General features: G+C 39.8%; 1 long non-coding RNA gene across 1 annotated transcript; it reads left to right on the top strand.

Annotated features, from left to right (window-relative positions):
• The first annotated feature begins 10,997 nt into the window (after positions 1-10,997).
• LOC135235520 (uncharacterized) lies at positions 10,998-12,057 on the top strand. The gene is made up of 2 exons (XR_010324402.1): positions 10,998-11,209; positions 11,802-12,057. It is a non-coding gene; the product is annotated as an uncharacterized LOC135235520 (long non-coding RNA).

Here is a 12,057-nt window from a genome sequence, read left to right as displayed (position 1 = left end):
CAGCTGACACACTGAATTTCACACAGTAAATGCTGTGTATGATCACACACAGTGGAACTGCATGTGAAGCTCCTTGTGGTGAACCCTCCCCTGTCCCCCCTAATATACCCAGACTTTAAAACCTCTTTGTGATCTCCACAGAAATTTTTTTTTGATGCCCTCACCATAAATGTCCTGTATGATTGCACAGAGGAGGTTAAACAGCAGGGGGACACTGTGTGTGATATGTAAACTACAGGCATAAGAAATCTTGCCCTGCAGACCTCTCCTGTGCTGTGGTAATGGGGGGGGCAATATGGATGTGGTGTGATTCCACTGAGGCACAGATTTCCAGGGCACAGCTCATCCCTGCAGTGCAGGAGGTGATTCAGGAGGTAACTGCACCCCTGGGAGCCATTTCTGTTTGTTTTTTTGGAACAGTAAAGATGGCTTAAAACATCCCCATTGGAAGAACCCCCCTCCTTCACCTATTCCCTGCAAGAATGAATCACAGCATTCCAAGAATGTCCAGTAACATTTTCCTAGATCATAAACTGGCTGTCAAGGCGAGAACTTTGTTCTGAAGCGGGCAAGATGATGAAGCGTTGGTCTGTGAAACACAGCCATGATGTAGGGTACACAGGAGAGGAAGGGTATTTCTCTCCTTCCCCAGCATGTGAATGCATGTTTGCACATATGTATGGACTCAAACAATGTGAACAAGGCAAAGAATAATAATCTCTCTCAATGGGACAGGTTAATGTGGTGAAACCTTCTCCATTTCTCAGTGCTACTGCAGTAAAAACATAAGGGCCTATCTTTCATACGTTAGCCTCTTAAACATTAAGAGAAACCTTCTTAGACAAACTTCTTACTTTCCCAGATGCCACAAAAACAACTGAGGGAATTTGAAGCTGTATGGATGATTTATCTTCCAAACTCTGAACTTGGGAAACTGTAATCATCTGACAAAAAAATGTCAGATGAAGAGCTGTCCAGGGATTCATTCCAATAACGCAATTCTCCCAGCAGGCTTTGAAATTAAGGAGCACATTTCTTCTGCCTGTCCCTGAGGTTATTACTAGAGCAGATTTAATGGCTCTTGGTGCTCAACTCAGTTGTGAACACAAACAGAGTGTTTTCACTCGCCTGTGATTGTTTACTGTGAATCTCTTCAAAAAACAAACACACACGCACTCACACACACACACATGCACAGGCACACAAACACACACACAGTACAGTCTCTCACACACAGACACACACTGGTACACACATGCTCACAGAAACAGATACAATAAGCATACACAGACTCACACTGAAACTTGGCCAGTCTCTGGAAAAGGAAATAAAAATGTGTGAGGTGTGTTTTTGTGGTATTCTCCACTCTGCTCTGTTCTAGCAAGTAGTAGCCAGCCAACTGGAGCCCCATCTACAGAAGAACTTGATGTGTTAGTTGTAACTTACCATAGTTTTATTAGCAATGCACATGCCCAGTTCTTACATCAGGAGTGTCAACCTGGTCAGGTGTTCCACAACTGTGCTGCTGTTGACTCTCTTTCACATCCTATTCTAGTGTGCCCCTTGTTTGGTTTCACACGTGACTTCCACGTGCCCTCTCTTTGGTAGTCACACGGTGTTGGAGGAGTCCAGTTTGTCTCCCCAGTTTTTTTTCAGCCATCATATCCAATCCACCCATCAAATAATTACCTGTAAGCTGAACCCAGACCGGGGACTTGCTGACATACAGCAGAAATGAAACAGGATTATAGTAGGCAGTAAAGGTAGCTTCTGAAAAAGCCGTTAGCAGGATCAAATTTTCTAAACCCAAAGTCCCCCTCGCTCTTTATTTCTCCACAGGCATAAAACAATGGTGCCTGGTGATGAGGACCACACGGGACAAACAGAAGGGAAAGATCACACACAGAGAACAGGTTCAGCCTTTCAAAGCACAAATAGCACCACACGTGCAGGACACGTCCATGTTTATCTAAACAGGGCATATAAAGCAAGAACTGAGAAATCATATAGGCCATCTTATTTAACACGGTTTTAGCACCAGATGGATACAGAGGTCTTCTCTGGAGACATAACAAGCAACTGAACCCCTGAGGGGTGATGGACGTATTCCTGTGACATGGCAATGCCATTGGCTGGCGTGTTATGACAAAACTAGAGATACTCAGTGAGGAATATGAACTCACACTCCTTTTGTTTTGACTTCTGAAAAGTGATACCAATGGAAATGTTGTCTGGTTGTGTATTGAGTAGAACGACTCCTTTGTTGTTAAAAATTCCCATAATAGGTATTTCACAGCCCCACATAATTTACACCATAAGGATGTATTCAAGGTAGAATAAAATGTTGCATTTTTCCCAAAACCCATAGCTGGTTTTAAAATCAGAAACGTTTTTGGAAAAAAATAAAATCAGGGAGTTGAATGGTGAGCAAGGTCAACATCTACCCACTCATGGGTTTTTATTCATTCTCATTCAGCTACAACACACACACACACATAAGCATCTGAGGATTTCATGCATATCCTTTACTGGTTGGCTGTTTTTACAAACACTGCACAATCCCTGTGGTGATCCCCCTGGCAATAATTTCATATGACTCAGAAGAGCCTCTTTTAAATGAAGTCAGATGTTTCTGTCCCCATAAGTGAAAAATAAATTATTTGATTAGGTCTTTAAGATATAGTATCCACCAGAAATTCGCAAAGTTTTTTTGCCCTTTTGTTTCTTAAGAAAACCTCAAAGCGCTACTGTTTGCGAAAAGGGAAAACGCTGCTTTAAGGTTGTCAGAAATGTCAGGATGTAACATTCCCTTCTGCATTATACGCACACATAAGGTCAGAGTGAGTCTTTCCATTCAGAATGTATTCACACAATCCACACATGGGAAAAAGAGTACTTTCACAAGTCATATCATCAAATGTTGACCTCATTTACAATAAAAATAAAAAGAACACACAAAAACACAGGCACACACACACACATGAACACACTAACATGCATGCACACACGCACACACACATGCACACACACACACACACACACCTCAATGAAGTTTTTCTCTTCACGGTCATTACCTGATTGTTACTTTCCTTTGACACTGGCATTGCAGACTTAATATTGCAAAGGTACAGCTGTATCTATAAGGACAACCCACTCAGAGTATTGCCAATTAATTCAATGACTCCAGTTACAATTCACATATGGATGTTCACAAATACCATCTCGTATTGCCATCTCTCGGTTGCACTTCTATACTCTCTGGATGTCAACCTCATTTAATTTAATCAATTTGTATCCCATATTTTACTCAATATCCCAAATTTGCAATACCCAGTCTTAATGTTCCAATTGTGCAATGTCCTTCATTTAAAAGAATAAAAACTACCAAAAGCCCTCAAAAACGTCATTAAGTGGCCAAAGCTTTTCTGCCCAACATCTTAAATCCAGATAGCAGTATGATGTAATCCAGTGCATACATTGTCTCCACATTGAGACTCAATGGGCTGCCATGAAAGAGCTGAACCAACACCGCCTTAAATGTCCTCTTTAGTGTTCTCTACGGACTGCAATCTCCTTTTGATGTTTTTATAACACATTGGGCCTCTGCTGAGCCCTGAGGATAGGGGTTGGACATATCCTCCCGATAGTTATGGGTCTTTGCCTCCATGTTCATTAGAATGAAATCAGAAACAGGTGCTTCGCTGGGTTGTCTCCACGTGGCACAAGAACACTGCCACAGCGCCACATGCAGGATCTGAAGCCATGAAGGCTCAGTCCCATCACTCCTCTGCCTGGTGGTCTGTTTGCCGCTAAAGAACCGAGTTGCAGTTTGTTTCCTAAATCCACTTTCATACACTCAGTCAGGCAATTCAAACCTACCACTATGTTATTTTGTATTCAACACTGACTTTATTTAATCATGTAGCATTGAGGTTGAGAAAGGTAATAGAAAAAAAGACCACTATCATAATGTGTTGTTCAAATCTGTGGATACATCACCATAGTAGCTAGACTGAGCCCCACCACTGCCCCCCCCCCCCCTCCCCCTTATCCAATAAAGTGGTGACAGTAGCTGGAAGAGCCTTTGCAGTTCATAGATAATAGATGAGACAGCTAGGTCGTACTTTGGCCAAAGGACCGGGAATACGTCCAGACCAAATTTACAGATGCACAGAATTTACACTTCCCAGAGGCTGCAAAAACCAACATCTATTTGTCCCTGAAGCCAACAGAAGTCAACAGCTCTGTGCTATCAGGAACGTGACGCCTCACGTGCATTGCAAGCCCTCCAAACTAATGGCCATAAATTCTGGGCTGTACTGGCACGGACTGGTCTGTGCTCCCTGACACAGCTGCTGAGGGTGCGTTACTATCGCCCACTAAAATGTTCTACCATGTAGCGGAATCACGGTCTCTCTGCATTACAAGTGAATAGCCTTCAACACACGTATGTGCCATGTCTAATGTGTCAATTTTATCCATCTGCATTGAAGTGTCCGCTTCCTCTCTGCAAAGAACTCTGGGATTTATGTCTGAATATGGGAGATCCCCACATGTCCAAATTGTGTTGCCTTGATCATTCTTCCTAGCCAGCCAAAGGAAGGCAACTTTAACACATGGATATCTGTTATCCACACATTATTCTGTAAAGAAAAAGACCTATTTGTCTTAAGGTCTGAATTTTTCATTAGCATGATCAGAAGAAAGGCGATATTCCATCTCTTGGTAGTAAAAATGACTTGTAGCTGATGAGATTGTGACTCATAAGTTCCAAGCAGCAACAAGGAAAGGAAAAGAAAATGTTTTCCCATCCAAAATGCTCCAGGATTTTGATCTACATATCACCTCATCAAAACTAGTACACTGCCATCATTCACCGAGCGTTCTGCATAAACCATCGGGCTTAAAAGGAGGAATAATGATGGATGAGGGAAATGAGGCATGCTGCCTGTTCCCTGTGTCCTTAGCCCACAGACCCACAGCACCACAGCAGGGCAGAGACTTTAAGTATCTGGAGCCCTCCATTTGTCTTTTCCTGATTTGCATGACGCTGACAGTTCCTGTCCCGTAATAAAAGACATGCACTGGACACTGTTTTTCTTTAAGGAATCGTTCTCCTTCATAAATCAGAGAATTGCCCTCATGTGTTTAGAGAATCTCTGAGGGTTCTCTGAGTTTCCGCTCTCATCAATCCTTGTTGAATTTGCAGCTGTGTCAGCCTGCATGGTGTTGGGAGCTGTTGTATTGTGGAGCCGTATAATTTAATTAGAGGGCTGTACAATATCAGGCACCTTCAGGACACCAAATCCAACCGGAATATGAAAAGCATATAAAACAGACCACTGTGCCAGATCTAGCAGTAGTATATCTACACTCAGCAGCCTCTACTTTGTGAGTAATCTCATCTTGTGATTGCTGGCCAATACATACAAATAATACAAACACCCGTATAATATTCCACCTCTCAGTGGTGATAATTTAAACCAACGTGTGGACACACACAGACACACAGGCAAACACCACTGGTTCACTGCAGTGAGCATCTTGTGACCAGGGACAGGGATAATAAAGGATTGACAATGTCAACATCAGTGAACCGGTGGTGTACTGTACGCCTGTGTCTGTTTGTGTAAGCTGTCCCCAGGCCAACGGACTGCCAAATGCACCAAAACCAGAATTACGCATGTCATTCAATCCAGGCACATGCAGTGCTACTCAGCATGCAGTGACCCACCTGACCCCTTTCTCTGCACCACCCACTAACCAGTCAACAACCACCTTTTCTCCAGTATTAAACAAGGCAGCTGTAACAGAGTCTGAAAGTTTTTCTTGTTGTCCTTTATTGTTAAAACATCATACAACAAACTGCTGAATCATAAGTGCTAGAATTTAATGTAAGTGAAGCACCAAACAAAGCACTATACATGCTTACTGTAGTGATACAAAAAGTGAAATGACAAGTGATCCAATAGTCTTTATATAGCACTAGTGTACTACTAATGTACAAATAAGTAAGGTAAGTCAGGAATTTATGGCACAGCTATTTAATCTGTTTTCCACTTGTTTAAAGTGGAGAATTAAAAAATCATGATGCAGTTATAAATAGTTATAAATAGTTATAGACAGGAATTCAGAATTTGTTGATCAATTTTATTTGAGTATAGGCAATTTAATGAATGCAGCAGTCTTTAATTAAATTTTTAATAGTTTAATTGCATATTTCAATGACTGCACATGAGATTTTATGACATTTGCCGTGTCTTTATAGCATATGTGAACATACAGATGTCAATGATAGACCTGTATGAGGCTCATACGCTAGATGTCTGGTTATGATGGTTGAAATAAATCATTATAATGGACCACTGCATCTGTTACCACTTGCTGTGTCGTGTTCCAATTAGGAACAATCCTGTACTAAACCAACACCTATAGCTTAAAAGGTGATTTGCTGCCATTATTAATTCAGAAAGGTGCTACATCATAAATAGTGTCAAACAGGTAAATGGTATGGTTGAACAAGTTCTCCAATTGGCAGATGGGATTTTTTTTTTTTAAATAGTTGAGAAATGATGCATGACATGTTAAAATCTGAAAGAACGAAAAAAGCATGTTTATCAGAGACAAAGTCAAGCCATGCAGAACTGAGATAAACTCAGCTGGATCCTTTTATAATTAATTAGACTGATTCTATTGTGTGGCAGGAGATAAAGAGGATGAGTCATGAATACTTTCTTACAAACAAGAACACAGGCACATGCAGAGTAGTATGGTTCACATTAGCGTACTTCAACAAGGGGGAAAAAAACAACTTTTAGCACCACAATCCCCCTTTTTTCTTTGTGGGCCTCTTGTTCTTTACACTGGTAAGACATATCAAGTGTGTTACATGCAGCACGAGTAAGAACATTACACTGATGTTATGTTCTGTAAGGATTATGTCATAGCCGCCATATGATAGTTAATTCATTAGTTCATCAGTTCAAAGGGGGTAAAGCGCTATTTCTCTGAAAATATCTGGGATAGGTCACAGCTAAACTTCATTTAGTGATGATACTCTCAATACCAGTAGTGCGGTGTGGGTTTTAGGGACTTACTACATGGTTATAGGGTCCAGGAGGGACTACTGCTCAGGTAAGTGTACTCTTGAGCAAGACTCACCAAAATCCCTTTTGCAGAATGAGTGGTATATTGAAAAAATATTTAAATAAATTAATGATTTAATTTGGTGTACAATAAGTGTACAGCAAAGTGTCATTGGTTGTTGGTTGATTTATATTCCAGATAACAGGCCAAGTCAGGGTTGGGATGCGGTCAATGAAAAATATCCTGCATTTTCCTCCATTTCCCACTCTTATACAGTGTAAACAGTGAAGGATGTTTAAGTGTTAAATTCAAAATACATTGTTTAGGAACGTTTATGGACGTTTATGGGCAAGCCAACTAAACTTTTTTGTGTTCATCTTAGGGGATGGGGGGATTCTGATTGGTCGGAAGAACATCCCCACCAAAGTGTTAGCATAAGCACGCTATTACAACTGTGACTCGCATTTTACATAATATTTGTGAAACCCCATTTACATATTTATGAAACCATTTAGATATTTGTGAAACTTCATTTACATAGTTGTGAAACCGTTTAGATATTTGTGAAACCCTATTTACATATTTGTAAAACTGTTTAGATATTTGTGAAACCATTTACATATTTGTGAAACCATTTACATATTTGTGAAACCATTTACATATTTGTGAAACCATTTAGAGATTTGTGACTTGCTACAAAAATACCTCCATACGTTTATTGCCCGACGTGGCAAGGATGCTGTGCCACCTTCTCTGGTGGCTGAGTTTCAGTCGCCGACAGCTCTGGGGAGAGCTCTGGTACTTCTGCCCGCTTATGGACATAATCTCTCTCGCCTCAAGACCCGTGTAGTGAGATTTGGTCGGGTTAATTCAAAACAAATTAAGTTCAACCAATCAGAATTCTGTATATCTATACCATACTATAACTTAGAGTGAAATAATGTACACATGACAATGGTTTGGAAAAATTATATATATTTTATTGGTTATGATAATGAATATATGAATAAGACAATTGAAAACAATAATTTGCATAATATGAGAAATAATATTATAGGATTATTAATCAGAGGAAGTGATCAAATGCATTTCAATACTTAACAGCAATAAAAGGGGAGGCCAGTCCTTAATTCCATTAGGTGATGTATCAGCTGGTCCAAGGTCATGACAGGTGCATGAACTCCTGGGAAACTTCTCTGTTTCCCACCTTGGGTTATTTTGCAGATGGTAGCAGGCTAACTGTCTCACTGATCAAGCAAGATGTGGGTTGGGGCACACAGCGAAGTCTGTCAAGGTCGTTAAGGGGTGTGTCTGGACAGTTAGACTAAACTATTTTTAACCTCAGAGCTGTTTTTGGTGAGTTTTATGCTCACAAAGTCACTGACTCGCCGGAACCTCACATGCATTGGTAGAGGATTTTGGGCACCTGAATATTTGATTGGCTCATTGTATTGGGGCTGTCAATCAAATATTTATTACTGCTTTAATGTTTAAAGCATATTGGATTCTCCATTTTCTTCTCAAAGAGTTCCTGCCCCAAACTGGTGCCCAATTTATCAAGCATTGAGTTTAATGCAGGGTCACAAGAGGAAGGGGACAGGCACTTAAATATGCCTTGGTTGACCAGTGATGTTAATTGTGAATGTGACTTAGAGGAGAGTCGGTCCCGTGGTCAGGAAGCCAGAGGTCCTATGTATTGTTACATCATTACACCCGCAGATAGTTTCAAATGTTTCCATTTTGTGAGTGATGATGATCGTTACATGGTTTTTTTTATTTTGACTTGAAAGTCTGCTTAGCCACAGCGTGATAATTCAAATAAAACTGTAAAGCATTAGACGTCATAGCTGTGGTATACGATTATTATATTATGGCTATTAACCAATCAGATTGTAAGATTTGCCCTACCCGTTTTATAACATAGTAATGTAGAACACTGGGTGAAAAGGACCAGTTTCTGAGTAACTTCACAGCTCAGGTTTGCACACAATGCTTGGTCATCATATTCAATATTTTGCTAAAAAAGAAGCTGAAATGGATGATCAGGACTCTTATTTTACATGAATTACATCAACACTGATCTAGCTAAGCAGTTTGGTGTAAATATATGCAATATTCATTTTCAGTAGTGTTATATTGTGTTGTTAGATGCACTCCTGCAGGTGCCCTTGACCAAGGCACTTTCCTCAGAACTGGAGTTGGTCCCCGGGCGCTGCACTGTGGCTGCCCACTGCTCCTAGGTAACTAAGGATGGGTCAAATTCAGAGGACAAATTACCCCACGGGGTTCAATAAAGTATATCTTATCTTATCTCTTACCATCTCATCAGTTAACCAAAAATAACTATGGCCAGTCAAATTTTTAAAGAGGTTTTGGCATTGATGGCTTTTCATACGATACATAGGCGCTCAACTGAATGAAGACAGCTTTACTATGATTTTGCTAAGACTGGAGATAGAGGCTGCAATGTTGAAGTAAATGGAGTAGGTGGCTAGCTAGCTATCCATGGCAGAATGGCAAGGCTATTTTGATCCTACATTGAATTGTAATACTAAGTTACACGGGTAAGAGTGGACCTATCATTGCTGGCTTGCTCTTATGAATGAATGGGAGATTCTCGTCTGGCTAGCTAGCTAATTTAAAAAAAAAAACTTGAATCTGTTTGAGAGAATTTTCCAAGTGATTACATATATTTCCTTTGAAAGCTATTTGCCTTTTAGATTTTATAAATATATAAAACTACTGGTAGTGCAGCAGGGCTGCAGCAAACTACTATTGCACAAAAGTGCTGCCTTTTTTCACGACAAACCCCTCTCTTTCATCTCTCCTAATAGCCCTTATCCACAACTTTCTTTGGTGTTTGTCCTTAGGGAACAAATGAAAGGCCAAATAGGGTTGCTTCCGCTTGAGGTGGAGCAATGAATGCTTCTGAACTCAGCCATCTGTGATGTGAAGTTGAGAGGACATTTTTAAATGTTCAATCTTTATTGTGCATTTAAATGTTAATGAAAATAAATCAAAACAAAAGTTTAAAAATATGTCATTTTTGGATGGGCCATTGGTAAAAGTGGGCGGGCCCAGGCCTGTTAGGCCCACCCACATCACCGCACCAGGTGTATATACCTCTCGTTTTATTCTGAAAATGAAAATTACCCTTTAATCTGACTCAGAATGTAAAAAAAAAACACTGTTCTGTCTACGGTTTAAATTTACGTTTGAACAAAGTCTGATTTGGCCCAAACGAACTGGACCCAGTCCAGAAAATGTGGCCTACATTTTGAATGTGGAGGTTTTTCTTACACAACAATGCGTCTCTGTAAAAAACCACAAGGGGGAGAAAATAGAAATGAAAAAGTGTTCCTAAATAGAAGCCATATGGCTTTTTTACATTTACATTCTTCCATTTTCTACCCTTTCCCATTTCATTTGTGGAAAAACCTATCTCAGAGGAGTTGTTATTAAACTGTGCATACGCTCTTACCCTATCAAATATCACTCTTCATTGGCTCACAATAAGGCTTAAGGTAGGAGACAGTTCTCCGCTTTCTCAACATGGAGTATACTCTAGAATCCCATGTGTTCCACAGTGACATCGTTAACATAAGCAGTAGCACATTTAATCAAGCTGACTAAAGTTAACCAGGATGTGCTCAAACAGTTGATAATGTGATGATGACAACCTCTTCACGATGAATTAGTTGAATGACTAAAATGTTTTTAAATGTCATGCCATGTCAGAAGGGAACATGCCTTCTGTTGAACACTTATAAATCCAGTCTACCTTAAACTCCTAATTGTCTCAGGATCTGTGACTGATTAAGATAGTTGCACACCTGCTGGTGATTGTAATCAATAGGAGTTAAAAGCAGGTGTGTGAGGCAAGGCTGTTTTGTAAGAAACAGGATTGAAGACTTGTCTGTGAAAAACATGCAGGTTTTTTTTTTTTTTTATTGTTAAATTATTTTGTTGTGCTCTGTATCTGAGTTTTTTTTAATCATTCTGTAAGGGAAAGTAATGGCCAGGTTTGTCACAGAATGGCAGTCATTTTCTTGAGCTGAGGCTCCAATTTAAGTGCCTCTTTTAAGGTGTTTGCCTCTGGGAAGCTGAACCATATTGAAAAAAGGTAAAAGAGTGTATTAGGGGAAATGAAATGATTGTTTTAAATGGATTTATAAAATATATAGCTATGTATCCCATGAGCATACCTTTGTGTGCTGCCCATGAATATTTATACTGTAGCCTAAACACCAGCCATGCCCAGAGGGATGTGGGGACTTTTACCTTAAGTAACGACGTCTGATGAACATGGCACTTCTGTGAAGTCCCCTTGTTCTATAATTGCATTGCAAACACAATAGCAGAAATCCATCTGGCATCTCCATGTTACTCAATGACATCATGAACAAATGAACCTCTGTGTTCCAGTGACATCACAAACACATCTTTTTTTTTTTTTCTTTTTTTTTTTGTACAAACAATGAAAATATTGCTTGGGTGCTGTTTGACATATAGAGGTTATTAATCTCCATAAAGCCTAGTGAGGAAGGAAAGAATAGGTTAAAGTATACATAGTTCCTTTCAGAATAATGTGTAGTAACATATGTGCTGTCTGAGAGTGAAACTAGTGGGCTGGTTGTGAACTCCTTACTTGTGTGAAGATGTCTCATAGACCACATGTTTACATTTCCTTTGTGGTTTCCATTTGCATTTTCCAGATTTATCCCATCTGCCTTCTCTTCTTTCCAGAACAATCAAGATCTTTTGTAACTAAATCATCAAAGCTATTCTCAATTAAGTAATGTGTGATGCATGGGTCTTCTAGGTGGTTCTGAGTGGTTGTGCAAACTCCTGAAACTGTTGATGCAGTATTTTCCCAGAAACAGACTCTCTGAAACCTGCTTGTTTAAATGTTAATGGTTAGAGTTCCTCTGATTTGTTTCAAGGAGTAAAATAAACATTTGACTATTACTA

Source organism: Anguilla rostrata, chromosome 12, assembly GCF_018555375.3.
Source record: "Anguilla rostrata isolate EN2019 chromosome 12, ASM1855537v3, whole genome shotgun sequence".
In the NCBI taxonomy this organism is placed as follows: domain Eukaryota; kingdom Metazoa; phylum Chordata; class Actinopteri; order Anguilliformes; family Anguillidae; genus Anguilla; species Anguilla rostrata.
This window is presented reverse-complemented; position numbering and strand designations above follow the sequence as displayed.